The sequence below is a fragment of the Myotis lucifugus genome, unplaced genomic scaffold, assembly GCF_000147115.1.
Source record: "Myotis lucifugus unplaced genomic scaffold, Myoluc2.0 scaffold_82, whole genome shotgun sequence".
NCBI classification, from domain to species: Eukaryota; Metazoa; Chordata; class Mammalia; order Chiroptera; family Vespertilionidae; genus Myotis; species Myotis lucifugus.
This window is the reverse complement of record NW_005871130.1, coordinates 638223-656064: the sequence shown is the minus strand read 5'-3', so window position 1 is coordinate 656064 and position 17842 is coordinate 638223. Positions and strand designations below refer to the sequence as shown.

General features: G+C 41.4%; 1 long non-coding RNA gene across 1 annotated transcript; it reads right to left on the bottom strand.

Moving 5' to 3' along the window:
* Positions 1–13256: 13256 nt before the first annotated feature.
* On the bottom strand, positions 13257–14136 carry LOC106697545. The gene is made up of 3 exons (XR_002829793.1): positions 13918–14136; positions 13660–13836; positions 13257–13623 (listed from the first exon to the last, which is right to left on the bottom strand). It is a non-coding gene; the product is annotated as an uncharacterized LOC106697545 (long non-coding RNA).
* Positions 14137–17842: the final 3706 nt, after the last annotated feature.

Sequence of the window (17842 nt, the reverse complement as noted above, 5' to 3'; positions counted from 1 at the left end):
CTCAAGTGACTTGCCACCACCACATTTTGCCTGCTGCCATCCCTGGAGGTGCCCTGCCCCCTGGGAAGACATTAAAGGGCTCACCTCCTGAGCCTGGTTGATTGCTTTGTTAAAGAGTTGGCTGAGCCCTAGCAAGTGAGCTATTTTTATTCAAAACTTGGAATCACAAATAAGCTAACCCTGATTGGGAAATTGTGTCCAGAGAAAGGGGAAAAGAGCTGAATTTGTTTTCTGGTGACTGAGATGAAAAGCTCTCGCAGCCTTGAAGAGGTCTGGGAGGGCAACACCGCATGGTTCCATCAGTGGCACCCACTGAGTATCCCTGTGGGAGAAATCAGCCAGGGGAGGTTAGGCAGCAGCCACCCCACCCACACCGTTACATCCACACCTTGCCATCCCAGCTGCGCCCAAAACTGGGGGCTATCCAGTTGGACTGAAGATAACCCAAAGCAGAGTCGAGGGGAGACACTCAGTGTCCTGGGCTCTAGAATGTTCCTTGGCTCCCCCATCTCTAAATCATCTAATGCTGAACAACCACAGCCCATGGTGATGAACTCAAGCCCCTGATGGCTTTGGGTATAAAAAACCAGAAACACCCCTAAGCGCCTAGAGCTCTGAGAAGGAATAATAATTAACTCTTTACCCAACAACATTTACAGTGCCCACAGATCCCCTCACCCACCTTGCGTTGACAAGCTCCCATGGCCTCGCCTGTCCACCAAAGCATGAATGATGTAGTAACTATCAGGGTTTGTATCCTTTTAGGTGATGGTTTAGGAGTATTGTTTTTTTATCCGTTACAGTGGATATTCACTATTACATAGTTTCAGGTGTACAGCACGGTGATCAGACATTTATATAACTTAGGAAGTGAGCTCCCCATAATTCTAGTCCCCACACCCCGACACCAAACATAGTCATGACAACATTATCTGGTCCAACAGACAGCCTGGAGCTGTCTTGGAGGTTAGGGAGGCTGAAGGTGGAAGCGAGCATGGTCTCGACACACCGAATGGGAAGCCACCCTGCTGTCCATCTGGACTGCGTGTCTGGAAAAACCACCGACCAAATCTGGGAGAAGGTGAAGAATGAATGAAACATGGCCACTTAGTTTTACTTCCCCCACCTCATTACTGCAGTACTTCCTAAGGTCATAATTGACCAAGAAGCACGGGAAGTGATTATTATGCCATTTTTATTTTATTGTGCTCTGATGAACTTAAGTGTATGGGCTGGGACAGAATCCTGAAGCAGGGGCCCTATGTCCTGACATTCACCTCCACCCACTGTTCTCCACTTTCTGTTCCCTTTTCTATTTAATTAGCATCATCTCCTTCGTCTTCACCCAGTGACTTCCCATTTTCTCAACCCCTCTCTGGGGAGACATATTTTGTGTTCATGAATGAAACTTATTGGTAAGTTTGCCTCTAAGTTGTAAAATTATAAGCCAGATACTGTTAAAGAGAGGTTATTGCTGATATTGTCTTAGGCTCAAAACTGAAGGTAAATCCATGTGTGTTTTAAGGTAATCAAGACTACCCAGAAAGAAGAGCAACTGCCGCTGCTTCACTCACAAGACCTCCCCCTACCACAAACGCAGAGCCCATTGTCTCAGGAAGCCTATGTCAGAGCAGGTGGCCCATGAGTGGGGGGCTTCTTGCCAAGATGTCCACACCACACAGTGACTGCCTTCCTTCCTTCACCTTCTCCATTAGCCTACCCTCATTCCCTCTTCATTCTTGGAAATCCCAAGACTTCCAGGTGCTGGACACCCAAGAGTCCTTATTCTCTCTTGTCCTCACCCATCTCTCGCCCATTCTCTTCCCTTCAAGCTCAGTGATGAAGATGCTGGGCTCCAGGTGAAACACAACCCCGCCTGGGTGTTCTAGGAAGAAGAGACGAAAGTGGGAGGTGCTGGATTACTGATTCTCATGGCAATGTGAGTGCCTTAGCTCGGGCCACCATAACAGAAGACCACAGACTGTGGACCTAAATAGCAGATTTATTTTCTCACAGTTCCAGGGGCTACAAGTCCCAGATCAAGGTGCCAGGGTTGCTTACTGGTGAGGCTTGTAAACAGCTGCCTTCTCACTGGTCCTCACATGGCCTCTCCTCCGGGTTCACATGGAGAGTGAGCTCTGGGGTGTCTTTTTCTTCTTATCAGTCATATCAGATTAGGGCCCACCCTTATGACCTCAGTTAACCTTAATCACCTTCCTCAAGGCCTTAACTCCAAATACAGTCATGGGAGTTAAGGCTTCAACGTACGACTTGGGGAAGTGGGGCACACTTCAGTTCATAATGGTGAGTGAAGGGTCAATGTGGTGAGGGTTCAAGAGTCACATGATGGCTGACTAAGAAAAAGGATGATGACGATGATGGCTATGGTGAAAGGCATGGGTGTGGTGAAAATTTATGGGTATTAGATAAGCAACAAAATTAGGAGAAAAACATATCTGAGATCTAGCCATGTGAGATTGAGACCAGTATTCATTATAAACATTTACTGAAAATTGGAGAGCAATTTGAAAATGAAGAGTATAAAGTGTCCTTAGGGTGTAAACCACACTAACACTACTGTTTACTTTACTTGTTAAGTCCCAGAATATTACTTGATGACTAAATGAAATACTGAAAGAATTAATTCCCTGGAAGAGGAGATTGTTAGTAAAGAAAGCTAGAAACAAAAGAGAAAGGCCGATGTGGTAGTGTTTATCTAAGTACTACCTAACGGAGAGAGAATTATAGCTAATGAAAGTCTTCTATTTAACTCATTCCATTCATTCATTCACTCATTCATTCCATAATATTGATGGACTGCTGGTGATGGATGAATTCAACAAATGAAATCAGGTTGGCTTTTAGCACAATGACTGATTGCCCTGTAGGAAAAGGGTGGGATCGGGGAAAGACTGGGCAGGAAGAAGAGCCAGAGGCTGCTGCAGTAACCCTGGTCAGAAATACTGAGGGTCTGGACCACCTGCTGGTTCAGATACAGGCGAACTCAAGGGATAGATATCTGAGAGGCACAGTGGGTTCCTTTGTAAAGATAATTCTTATAACCATGAAGAGAAACTCGAACTGTTTGTACATCAAGGAAATACTTCTTAAGATCAAGGTTATAAAAATGGCAGTTAAAATTAATGAGTACTTAGCATACGCCTTTACACTCGGCATCTTTGTAGCAAGGCAAGGAGAGTCAGCATTAAGCAGGAATGTGCACTCAAATCTAAGCGCTCCTTCACTAGGTGTGTGACCTCAGGAAAGTTCTTAACATCTCTGTGCCTCAGTTTCCTTGATCTCATCACTTTTGTTTCTAGCACATTCTTTCTTTGACCTTAAGTTCAGGAAGCAGATATGCCCCACTATCGATACTAACTTATGCTGTAACTGTTCATTTTTAATCTGTGTCATCCCCAGGGCATAGGTCAGATCCTGGCACATTCTAAGACATGAAATGTGACGTAGTTTAAAAGTCAGGTGATGGCTTCTCCCAACCACACCCCAGCATTGCACGTACCTGCCACTCAGATACCTCCCATCACTTATGCCAGCTGTTTCTCATGTATTCCTAATAACCACTTCTGATGGGCAAATTTAGAATGTTACTGCATGAACATCAGTTTACAATTTTAAAGCTTATTTGATTACATGATGTTATTTGCTTAGTATTTATATTTTGTTTCAGGTTTTTCTCCATCACAATTAATAACTTAAAGCATAATTAATTACATTTGATTTGATTTTTAGTATATTTTAAATGATCATGAAACCTGATCTGTCCTATTGATTTTTTTAAATTCAATGATACAGATAAATTGTTTTGGGTTTCTTTCTCACTCAGATTTTCAACCTCTTCCTTATAAGTGAGGACCTTTCAGAGCCTGGGCTGGGACTTCTCCCCCAACCCCTCATGCTGTTAGGGGTCAGTAAGTCACAGTCCTGTCATTCTTCTCTGTCATCTTGCTCAAAGGGACTTGGTAACTGAATCTACTGGTAGTTTTTTACTAATAGCTATTATTACTTTATGGAGAACTGGTGTTCACAATTTTTTTCCAATTACAGTTGACATTCATTTTTATTTTGCATTAGTTTCAAGTGTACAGCATAGTGGTTAGACAATCACATACTTCACAATGTGCTCCCCTGATATTTCTTCCCAACTTTTTAATTGCAATTTTCTCCAAGGACTAAAAGTCCAAGATAACATGGAGAGAAATATCAAAATGCTTACATAACTTGGACCAAAGTCTAAATTGGATTGAATAATTAAATAGGTCTAACTTAGGTAAACATTAACTAAGTTGGGTAGACATCTGCAGTAGACAGCATAAATACTTAAAGGATGAAGTCATCCAGGGTAGAGGAAATATAAATATAGATCACCAGAAACAAAGTAAAATTGAGATTCAAATATAGACCAATATTGTAATATTAAAGTTGATAGAATTATCAAACTAACTGAAGATGTGGACAAAATGTAATTTTTCAAAGAAGAATAAAGATAGGATTCAGGAGGGGGTCTATCATGGTGTAGACTATCAGTGTTTCCTGATAATATTTCATATATTTTTCAAAAATATATCATCAGAAGGGACTCCCTGCTAAACTCCAGCCAAAATAATTGAATATCTAGGTAGGGGTTGACTTTCCAACAATAATAAATGTAAATTATCAAAATGTAAATACAAATTACCAAACTGGATCTCAGAAGAGACACAAAATTGAAATAGAACAACTGCCAACCTATTATCCCCCAAAAAACCTACCAGATCTGGACATTTTCAAAGGAAATGTTTACCAAACCTGTAAGGAAAAAATAACTCCAATGCTATTTAAGCTGATAAACAACTTTAAACACAAAGAAAAGTCAAAAGTTATTTTCAGGAAGACTAAATTCTTGATTCCAATGATCTGACAAAAACAAAACTCATACACACATGTTACAGATAAACTTCTACTCTATTGAGTGCAAAAACCTAAATAATTAGTGAACAGAATCCAGCAATACATTGAAAGAATAATATATCTGGGTGAACTAAAATTCATAGCTCAATGAGGAAATGGTTTACTATTAGGATATTAATACAATTTGCCATATTAAGAGAAAAATCATATAACCATCTCTGTAGATGCTATTATGCATTTGGTAATACTCAACATTCTTACCTTTTTATTTTTCAATTTATCTTCATTGTTGAAAGTATTACAGATGTCCCCCTCTTTCCCCCATTGACCCCCTCTACCTTGCTCCCACCTCCTCCCCAGGCCTTCACCACACTATTGTCTGTGTCCATGGGTTAACATTCCTACATTTTAAAAATCTCAAAGATATGTAAGTGTACACACATTAGTAAAAAAAAATACTAGATGCATTCCTTTTTTAAAAAAAGATTATTGACTTTTTAGAAAGGAAGGGAAAGTGATAGAGTGATAAAAACATGGATGAGAATATCCATCGGCTGCCTCCTGCATACCCTCTATGGGTGATCAAGCCCAGCAACCCCTTAGGTCATGGATTGACACTCAACCACTGAGCCACACCAGCTGGGCTAGATATATTCCTTTTAAAATGAAAAGTAAGGATATCAGCATCACAATTATTATTAAAATTATTCTGGATCCACAGCCAGTGTGGCTGTGGTTGACCATCTACTCATGAACCAAGAGGTCACTGGATCGATTCCCATCAGGGCATATGCGGGCTTGGTCCCCAGTGGTAGGAGGCAGCCGATCGATGTTTCTATCCCTCTCCCTTCCTCTCTCTCTAAAATCAATAAAAACATTTAAAAATAAAGAAAAAAATTGTACTGGCAGTATTAGCCAATGAAATAAGGCAGGCCAAGGGGGAAAAGATACAAAATTATAAAATAACAAATAATATTTGGAATCAATGTCTGATGATGGACTTGTATACAGAGAAAACAGAACAGAATTGATGAAAAATTACTAGAAGCAATAAAAAATACATGGAACTAATAAACAAAAATCAATCACCAAGTCAGAAAATATGATGGATAGGAAGACCCATTTCTGCAATTCCAAAATGATGAAACAACTGGTGATAAACATAGCAAGAGATGTACAAGGGCTGTTCTTTTTTTTAATGTAAATGCTATCATAACCAAGACTGCTACTTGTTCCTTATTTCCCACTTCTTTCTCAGAAATGCAGCCCCCAGATTTTAGCTGGGTGCACAGCCATCCAGAATAAAAACTCTGTTTTGCAACCTTTCTTACAGTAAGCATGACCCTTTGGCTAAGTGTCAGCTAGCCCAGGGGACTGAGCATAAGCGGGCTGTGCCGGTTCTGGGAGAGAGAAGGTGGTCTCTCCTGCTCTGTCCTTCCCAAGCATCTGCAGCTGGAGCTGGAGCCCGCATACATCCACAAACAGAAGCTGTAGGGATGGTGAGTAACAAACAATACGAGGCTGGATCTCCGATGATGGCACAGAGCCTCCATAGAGCCCTGGACGAACCTGTCTGTGTCCACGGGAAAGTGTTCTCGTTCAAGGAATTGCTATGTTGTGCTTGCTATCAGTGACAGCTGAACTCAGTCTTGACAGAGCTACCCAAAAGAAGACTCAGCATGAAGACAGGCTGTAGCAGTGGCTCTTCCTAAAAGACCCCCTTTCCCTAAGTCTAAGGACATCTCTAATTCAGCATGGCAGTGTAAAAAGAGCCCCTTTTTGGGTATCTGACAAAACTGCGTCAAAACCCAAATCAGCTCTTAATGAAAAGTTTAATCTTCATTTACTGATGCTGACTTAACGCTTACATCGACCTGGGAGGCAGGCACCTTCATTCTCATCACATGGTCAGGAGACTGAGGTTTGGAGAAGTAAGCAACTTGCTCCAAATCACACAAATGGTGAGCAGGCACCGGAACCCAGAGCCAGTGCGTGTGATGTCAATCAGTCACCACCACTCTGCCTCCTGAATGCCATGCCCTCAAATATGCTGATCCCTCTCAACTGCAATAAGTCCCCCTTAATCATCATTCTGTGAGCGAGAGCCCTCACTGTTTCCTGTGTTCAGGCAGCATTCTACTTTGACTCCCGGTCCTTGGTGCTGACTCAGGTAAGGGACAGAAAACTGTTCAATGAATACGCTAAAAAGGAAGAAAGCTGTGCAAACACAGGCTCGATGGGTCTCACCCACCAGAGCAAGAGATTTAAAGAGAAATGGCTCTACGTGTATTGGAGTGAGTTACATTTTACAACAGCCACTGTGTGTGACAGCCGGGACAATAGCCCAGTAGTGGTACAGAGGACACAAGACACATATCTGTACCCCTAGAACGATAGTCAATGCCATGAGTGGCCATGGACAGAAAGAATAAACAAATGTATATATATGAAATTTGCAAGGCTAATTATTGTCTAAGATTTATAATGTAAGACTACATCCTCATTTTTACCCAGAAAGATGCTCAGGCCCAAGCTTTGCAGAACCTGCCAGCTCTCACTCAGGTGGTCCATGTTGGACAATACCCAGGGCAAGCCGCCCAAGCAGCTGTCACATTTAGATCATGTCACCGGCCTGGCAGACGCATGAGCTCCGCCAGGTCCCCACCATGCAGCAAGGCCCCACGGCTGACAGATTTGTCCCAGCGGCTCCACCAGGGGAATGCGTGACAGACATGCACACCAATAAATAAACCTCAGGCTCAATGTCCTATTTTTATACAAAACCAACAACTGGTTCTTTCCTTTTATCCCTTGGACAGTCTTGGTGCCACTCCAACTGGGCATTGCAGTGTCGGGCCATTGAGTTGCTGTTACAGCCCTGGCCAAGTAGTTCAGTTGGTTACAGTGTCATCTGGATACGCCAAGGTTGTGGGTTTGATCCCCAGTCAGGGCACATACAAAAAGCAACCAATAAATGCATAAATAACTGGAACAACAAATCAATTTCCTCTCTCTCTCTCTCTCTCTCTCTCTCTCTCTCAAATCAATCAACAAATAAATTATCTAAAATAAAGAGTTGCTGTTCCCTTTCTACTGGACCTCACTGGCTCCAGGTGCTGCTAAGCTGACTTGTCTGTTTCCTCCCTGTCCTTGTACTTTGGTCCTACTTCCTGGCAGGGGCTGTTTTTCTTTGCTTATGTCTACTTTTTGCTAAAGCACTCTTACAATTGGGCACGCTTTTATTAGTTTATTTTCCTCCCCGCTATAAGTAGCAAAACCTAGATAAGAATTCAAGTTTTTTACTGATTGCTCACTTGTTCTATTTTATTACAAAGTTCCATGATACATTACACAGACTTGGTAAGGAATATAATCCGCAAATATTTACTGAGCATGGGCTCAAGGATCTTTCACTCTAGGGGGTAAAGTAGACACCAGGTAGGAGATCACAATAGCATGTGTAAAATCACGTGTTGGGAATAGCACAGAATGTTATAGGAACACCCAGGGTGCCTTCCTAACTGATCTTGAGAAAGAGGAAGAGTTAGCCCAGAGCAGGGATGTTTGGGAAGATACCTTCCACCAGAGGGGACATTATGGATAAAGAGTGGGGAGTGAGCGCCCAATGCGCTCAGGGGAGCTGGGATGGCCACTCTGATGGTGTTGAGGTGCTAAGCAGAGTGAAGACAGGAGTTTTATGCCGATGACAATGGGGACCACAGGGAGGAATTCAGAGATTTGAAAACAGACTCAAAGACTTATTCTGCAGAAGGAGATGGGTGTATAGAAATGATGAGGACATAGTCCCTGACTCCGAGGAACTCATCACCTCCTGGGGGAGGCAGATATCTAAGCAAGTCATCACAGAACAATGTGTTTAGTTCTAAATATAGCACACACAAAGGCCTGGGGGACTCAGAGGAGGAAGCCATTGGCACTGCCCGGGAGTAGAAAGAAAGGCTTTGTGTAGGTGACAGTTGAGCAAGATGACAGATGAGAGGGTGGCAACCAGTCCAACCAGAGGGGGTGGACCCTTGGGTGGGACCAGGAAAGGCCCCTCCAATTCATTACCTAATATTAAATTAACCAAACACTTGCCACTGTCTTCAAGTCCCAGCCTCAGGAATTTGTGTTAGAGGTAAAGAGTGTTATGTTGGAACTTCCAGCTCCTTCCTCAAGGACATGGACTGTTTGCTGATAGAGAACATCCTATCTGGTGCATTCTGGACACAAAGGGAGCTGTTCAGAAGGATTTGCAGGACCAGGGAGCTCTGCTCATTTCTGGAGGCCATCATCACAGAGCTAGAAGCAAGTAGGACTAGTGTGGGTGGACCTGGATCTGCACCCGCCCTGGTCCGCCCCACACGTTGATTCAGAATGAAGTTTCTGTGTCACGTGATCAGACAGAATCTTCTTTCTCTTTAGCAGCACCAAGCATTGCAAAGGATTCAACTGGAAAGAATACACACTTACTGAGTTCTTCTTATAGCCTGACACGTAAGGGTATCACTGAAGCACAGAAAATCGTGGGATTCGGGAGCCTCAGTGTTTTCCATCACGTGAGGCTGAAAGTTTCCCTCTGTGCTGACGGTACAACCCCCTGCTTGCTCTGGAGCAAGTACGGTCAAGGGGGAGTCAGGAACCAGATCAGCATAATTCTAAGTTCTGTGTGGTGGGAGCGGTGGAAATGTTGAAATGGGAACTATATACATGGGTTGACAATAAAGGGATGGGCAGTAATTTATCAGGTAAATAAGAGGAAAAACATGTAGGAATAGCAATATTAATAAAAGTTAATAGGACATTTCATACAAAAGATTATTTTGTGGTAATAATAAAAAACTGACAAAGATAATAAATAACATAGCAGTAAATATATATGATAAAAGCTCATATATATATAGGTAAATGTAATTTTCTCGTATCTGTAAAACTCTTATTCTTATGTTTAAGCTAGTTTTTTAATATTAATGTTAATTTTTCATAAATTGTCAAAGAAGCTAAAATAAAATGTATCTTATCCTGTCATTCCACATGACAGCAATGTTTCAAGATTATTATTTGAAATTGGGTTTGCTGTTGACCTTTTTTGTCCAATAACCCTAGGCTGTTCTTGATTTGAAAATCTGCATCCTAAGATAAAAGCCGGTATCCATTAGGAACTGCTGTAATACACCAGCATCAATCACACAATTAAATGACTGGGACAAACAATAAGGATAAAGTGCCGACCCTGTCAACTCAGATTTTAAGGGTTTCCCGACAACAGAAGGCAGTGAAGGTCACGCATCCCTGCACCTAAAAAATGAACCTGCATAAATCCAAGGAATGAAAATGCAGGATATGCAAAAGAAATGTATACACACTTTAGTAGCTAATAGCTCAATTTTGAAAAGAAATGTATTTTAATAAGCACTGCCTTTACAATTATTCAAAGTGTGTGTATACATTTTGGGGCGGGGGGGGGGGGGACATCCTATATATTAAAACAAACCAAATAATTCTCTCAGAAGGGTTCCAGTCAGTAAGCTGCATGGTGCAGGACACCGTGAGCTACTTCTTCTCGGGATTTCCATGAATATGTAATTAGGTTTGTTCCAAAAATTGGCTGAGGTTTTTCTCTTGTGTGTGGTTCCTCTTTTTAAAAACTATTCCTTTATTAATATGGCTCGTATCAAATTGCAAACATAAATTCAACAAACAGCCACAGTGGTTTTAAAAAGGAGTGGGAGGTATGGCATACTTGCTTGCTTCACTAAATAAACTTAAAATGTTATTATTTTATTTATTTTTGGATCCTTGCCTCTGACCCTGGAGGATTCCATTGTAAATTGTTACCTTCACAACAAACATTAACCTCCTTTTACTTTATCTGTCTCCAGCAGAAAAGGAGAAGAAAAAAAACAAACGTAAAAACCAACTTCTTATGTTTGTTGGTTTGGTATAAGAATACTGAATAAGCAAAATTATAGAATTTTTATAAATGTTTAAGAAAAATTATCCTCATAGCTGAGCAATTAACAATTATTTTTATTTTGTATATCTTTCCATCTTCTTGTCTACAGATAGTTTTAAGCAGAATATAAATGCAAGTGTATATTATGCTAGATTCCTCTTGCCCTGGAGATGGCTTCCAGGAGTGTCTAGGGCTACAAGCTTCCTCATTTACTCAACATCCAAGAAGAGATAACTGCTGGTCTTTATCGGGCTGACTCAGGTTTGCACCATAACAAAACCACTTGCTGAATCCAGCAGGCCAGTTCCAGAGAACCAAGCAAAGGAAGAAGAGAGCCACTCATTCATAAACTGACTAAAAGAAAAAGGGAGCACTAAACAAATAGGGATTTATTCCATACTAGAGGCCTGGTGCACGAAATTCGTACACTGGGGGAGGGGTTCCCTCAGCCCAGCCTGCCCCTCTCACAGTCCGGGAGCCCTCAGTGGATGTCCTACTGACGGCCACAGTCTGGCAGCAGAGGCTCGGAGCAGGCGTCCTGTGTGTGTGTGTGTGTGTGTGTGTGTGTGTGTCTGCTGGGGGCCTGCACCCAGCCACACCGTGGAGGCTTGGAGCAGGCGCCCCTCTGTGTTGATCTCTCAGGCTCCTGGCCTCCACTGCGTGTTTTTCTCTCCCTTGAGCTGTGGCCAGGGTGGGGTGCTGCCTGCAGGCTGTGCTTTCCTGCTCATGGATCACCGGATCACTGCAGAGACTGGGGGCAGGCCCTGCTGGGTGCTGCCTGTGGGGAACTTGCCTGCCTGCAGTATGCAAATTACCCGCCATCTTTGATGGCGACTAATTTGCATATGGCGCTGATTAGCCAATGGGAAGTGTAGCGAAGGTACAGTCAATTACCCTTTTTGTCTTTTATTAGATAGGATTAAGAGAAATTCCAGCTGTAAGTGCTGATTGTGGGAGCGGGGAGCTGAAAATTGCTCCTTTTGGTGGATCATGTTTTAAATTTCTGTGCTAGAGTGCAGGTAAGGTTTTCTATGAGATCTCAGGGAAGATACGCAAGGTTAGGACTCTGCAATTATGAATATTTTTGGAAACAATAGTAAGCACTTACTGTTTGAAACCAATCGGGATCCAACCTTGGATGTTGGGTGAGGTCAATCCCAACAACATGGTTTTCCTATGGGAAAGGAGAATGAATGAAGAGTTGGTGGTTGAGTAGGTAACTGATCTCTCCGAATTCATTCACTGAATGACTGAGAAAGACAATAAAAATGGCCTCTGACAGTAGCTGGAGGAAGACAAATACGCAAAGATTGCGTGGGAAGCCCTACAACTCTTGGAAAAGGTCTTCTAGGCAAGAAACAACTAAGAAACATGCCCATTTTACCTTAATAATTTACCCATTAATATTCCCACCCTCCTTTTTCATGTAGAGATCTGCAACTTAAAAAAAAAACAATGACTGAAATGCTGTCAAGCAGTGAGATAATTCTTTATTTGCTCCCCGGGACAAGGGGAGTTCATTTTCACAGGAAGGAGTCTTTGCATTGCCAACAGCATAGAAAACCCAAGAGCCAAGACTTTCTCAAGGAAAACCTTCCAGAGCAAATCCAAACCACGGAAGTTTCATCATCAAAAGGGACGCAGAATACCAGCATTTTCTGTTTCCTCATTCTACAAGAGCCATCTTACTTCCTGTTTCCAAAAGTTAAAACTGGTTGCTTAATTATTGATTTTCTTAAAAGCATGTGGACAAACACACTAAGAGTTAAGAAGAGTGTTCTTGTACTGTAAGAGGACATTCAACAAACTTCAGAATACACGTTTCAAAGTCAAAAAGAACAAATCCTGTCTCTGCAGCTCATTGGCTGTGTGATCCAGAGCGAACTGCCTGACCTCTCTGTCCTGTTCCCTTAAAAAGACGGTGAGAATATCCTCCCAATAGGATTCCATTGAAGACCAATTGAAATAATAATTATAAACCACATAGCCAGTGCCTACAAAATCACTCAATACTTTGGCTATATTGTAATTATGACAACACCTTGACCACCTGCCTCTCAGTGCGGATGCTGAAAAAGCAAGGTGCACCCTTGTCCTGTCACCTCGCAACTCAAAGAAGCCATGACACCCCCTCCTACCCCAACAGATGACAGGTGGGGGGGGGGCTTCTGAGAAAGATTTTTGTTCCTAGGTGAAAGTGAAAGGCATGTTCTTTTCTCTTGCCACCTTGGCAGACCTTTACCTCTACACTCGTACGAGGCCAAGTAAGACTTGCTATCTGAAGATGTGGCCATCATTTGGTGACCACAAAGCAGTAAAACTAAAGACAAGACCTAAACATGCTACCGATGTTGGAGAGGAAGGAAAGGAAGAGCAAGGGACCCCCACAACATTGTCACCAAGCAATCTGGAAACACCTACTAAACGTCTTAACAAGTTCACACTCTGTGTCCTTTCTGAACAGGTAGATTGTTTCTCCCAGTTTAGTATTCTGCATATGACTAAAGGACATGTTCTGACTCAGATTAAGCATTGGGACCTACAATATTACAGGGGTTCCAAAGATATAAGATAAAGGTAACTCAAGAACAATGCAGCATAACTGCCAAATCTGTGAATAACCAGCCTAAAACAACTTGTTAATTCATAGAAATATTTACCTGCAGAGCAAGAACCAGCTGGAATGATTCCAGGCTTCTTCAGCCTACAAATGAATTTAAAATAAATGTTAGACTTCTCTGGAAGGAATTTCAAAACACCTCATTCATTGAGAAATTACTTACTTACCAAAACACCTCATTCATTGAGAAATTACTTACTTACCTACCCTCCAGGCACAGCTATGAAGACCACAGAGTTCTTGAGAGTCAGGGTTGTGTTGTTTTGTTTTGTTTTTGTATTTACAGAGCAAACATCTCTGGAGAGACTGATAATTTCATTTTGTTTTCATAATAATTCATCTTCGTAATATCCTAGTGGGGAGGAGAGATGAAAGATCATTGCTACCATTTTAGAGAGGAAAAGATACAAAGAACATGAAATTAAGGGATTACCTTTAAACCATAGTCAAAATGTAGCCCCACAATAAAGACAGCCAGCAGAGGTTAGATTCCAGATATCTTAAATCCCTGTCATGCGCTCTCCTGATGACGCAACAATAATCCAAATGAATGACTCAGGTCCTTGCACCTCCCAGAAACTATGCTCGGATGAAGAGAGAACACAGATCAAAAAGGCGAATCAAGCCAGCTCGTTCAAACCATTGTCGTGAAGGCATCCTGGCCATATTTTGACTTCTAAAATTCGGAATAATCTTCATAAAGTAAAATAAACAGAAAAGGGGAAAATATAAGGCAATCAGCAACACAAAAGAATATAAAAGCATACTTAAAAGTCAGAGGGATTTTCAAAGAATGGCTACAAAGAAAACAAAAATGGAGTAACCAGGAGTAGCAGAGAAGGAAAAAGTATTTTAGGAATATAAATATTATTTGAGTTAACTAAGGTTAAGCCAGCCTTTTATTTTCATTTGTTAAGGCACACTACAACACTTTCAAAATAATGTGAGGTGTCTTGAGATAAAGTCTACATAAACCATAGAGCCTTTAAAACAGAAATAAAATTGCCTGAGTGCAAACCTTGCTCTGCCACATACTGGCCACGTGACTCACCCTCTCACTGCCTCAAGCTCACCAATCAAGCTTACGTGGGAGCGAGCAATAATAGCACCAGCCTCAAAGGGCTCTTACCTCATTTAACATTAATTTTTCTGAGGAAGCTTACAGAGCATCAAGCAGGATAAATGCAAAAAATAAAATTAAAAGTCTACACCATGGCATGTCATTTTCAAAGTACAGAAAATCATTGCAGATAAACTCCTGCAAGCAGCTAAGGGGGGGGGGGGGGGGAACACCTTACTTATAGAGGAACAAAGATAATAATTACATCTGACTTCTCAGAAACCATGAAGTAAGAAGAGAGTGAAAAGGCAATTTCTAAACCAGGGGTCCTCAAACTTTTTAAACAGGGGGCCAGTTCACTGTCCCTCAGACCGTTGGAGGGCCGGACTGTAGTTTAAAAAAAAACTATGAACAAATTCCTATGCACACTGCACATATCTTATTTTGAAGTAAAAAAACAAAACGGGAACAAATACAATATTTGTATTTGCATGTGGCCCGCGGGCCGTAGTTTGAGGACCCCTGTTCTAAACTGTTGAGAGCAAAAGAAAACCACCAAACTAGAATTCTCTACCCTGCGAAATTATCCTTCAAAAGTGAAAGGGAAAGAAAGAGGTTCTCAGACAAACAAATACTGAGGAAATGTGTTGCTGGCAAACCAGCTTTGCAAGGAATATGAAAAGAAGTTCTACAGACAGAAGGAAAATAATCTAAGTCAGAAACTCAGACCTACGTAAAGAAAGAGCATCAAAGAAAGAATAAGTGTAGATAAAATAAAAAAGTTTTTTTTTCCTTTTTCTTAATTGAGCTAACATATAACAGTTTGTTCAAAATAGTAATAGCAACAATGTATTTACATATGCTTATGTATATTCCTATGCCTATGTATGTTTACATATAAATGAAATAAATAACACAATGATATAAGGAACTAGAGTGGGGAATTAGGATTATTTTGTTATTATAAGGTACTCACACAACCGGTGAAATGTAGTGGTATTAAAAAGTGAACTTGGGCCTGGCCGATGTAGCTCAGTGGTTGAATGCTGACCTATGAGCCAGGAGGTCACGGTTCAGTTCCTGTTTGGGGCACATGCTCAGTTTACGGGCTCAATCCTCAGTGTGGAGTGTGCAGGAGGCAGCCAATCAATGATTCTCTCTCATCATTGATGTTTCTCTCTCTCTCTCTCCTCCCTTCCTCTCTGAAGTCAATAAAAATATATTTTTTAAAAAGTGAACTTGGGGTTAATGGTAAGTATATATTGCAAACCTAAGGCAATCACTTTTAGAAAAAAGTATTTGATAGGCTAAGGAGAGAAAATGGAATCATATAAAATGTTCAATTAAAACTGCAAAGAGCAGATAAGGTGTGGAAAACAAAAATAGGAACAAAAACAAGGAAACAAATGAAAAACAGTAACAAATATGTTAGATACTAATTCAAGTACATCAATAATCACTTTGAGCATCAGTGGTCTAAATGGACCAATTAAGATAGATTATTGGAGTGGATCAAAAAACAAGACCCAACTATATGTTGTCTATAAGAAACTCACTTTAAACATAAAGGTACATATAGATTAAAAGTAAATGGGGGTGGGGGGTTGATTGGTTATGGATGGTTGTTTCTCCTGCCATGGACACGTGAGAAATGTCCTCTTTTCTTTTTAAGCAAGATAGTCTTAAGGTCCTTGAGTTCTGAACTTCCTTGCCTAGAGAAGAGCTAACTCATTTTGTGAGACACACTGGGGAAGTGAGTTTTGTTTTAAGAGTAAGAGAAGAATATGGCCCTTCGTAGCGGTCTTCTGTAGGCGGAGGGCCTTGGATGCAGGCTGGCACCATGGCCCCAGTAAAGCACTGAGCACCCTGGGTTTTGGAGTTTGAGCCAAGATCCACAAGGCCAAATTTGATGTTGAGGGTGTGGGAGCCACCCTAGGAAGCTGCCTTCTAATAAAATATTGTTATAGTCATGTCTTGTTACATAACAAATATACCAACCTTCAAGTTGTTGTTAACTTAAGACAAAAAACATTTTGTTGGTGATTTGGCGGGTCTGGAATTTGGGTGGGGATTAGCCGGGGATTCTTCTATTCCACGAAGGGCTGACAAAGATGTCGCTGGTCTTCAGCTGGCAGATCGGCTGCCCCGCAGAGTCCCAGGATGGCTTCATGCACAAGAAGCCTTCGTGCACGTGTGCCTGGGCAAGGAGGACTGAAGAACTGGTGTAGCAGGTCTGTGATCTCCCTGTATGGCGGTGGCAGAGTAGCCAGACACTGTAGCCTGTGGCTCAGGACTCCAGGAGCGAATGAGGCAGAAGCAACTTGGTCTTTTATAATCCAGCCCCAGATGTTACCTCGTGTCATTTCTACTATGCACTGGTAGAAGCAGTCACAAGCCAGCCCAAATTAAAGGGACGGGCACATGATCCCTACCTTTGGGTGGTGGGCGTGCCAAAAACTTCACAGCCATGACTTTAAACAGCCACAACTGGATAGACTGGACGTAGACCTCTGGGAATGTCCTCAAAGGACTGGAACTCAGGGGCCCTTCCCAGATTTCATGGACTGCCTGAGCCATCAGAATTCATACCATGCCCAAGGGAAAGGCAGCCAGAAAGAGGCTGACCTAAAGAGGGTGAGTTAGATGTTTTTAATCATATAATCAAGTCCTACACACTGGATATTATAGCAATGTCATACTTTTCTTTCCAGTTTTCAACATCTCTTTGTGGAGACCACACAGCTCTAGAGTGAACAATTAAGCAGTCTATGATTAACTGCTAAAATGAGAGCTGTAAACAGACAATAATCCATCCAGTATCCTGAAAGACCTAGGCGATTACAGAGTTTCCTCCAGAACTTTATCCTATAATCTATTTAGATGAAAAATAAAATTTACTAAGATGTAAGTTTTTAAGATACACAATTGAAAAATTCATGCTAAAATGCAAACAGATTACCTTAATATATATTCAACCCCTTGGCCCAAGCATATTCATTTCTACCACAAGTTCTGAAAACTAACTTTATGATATTAAAAGTGAATTTTTACCTTAAGCCTAACATGGAAATGGAATCTGGAAAAAAATAAGTACATGTATTTCTTTTACTCTGAGCTTTACTTAAGTTTTTAGTGATTTGAACGTTTAAACTTGTATTTTAACTTCCTCTGAAAACAATAGAAATATATTCCCACTCTGTTAAGCCTTATCACTCAGCTCCTATAGAGAAATCATTTCAACTGAAACAGTTTAGCAGCAAGGTTAAAATCCAATATTCTATCACTCGATGAAGTTTAG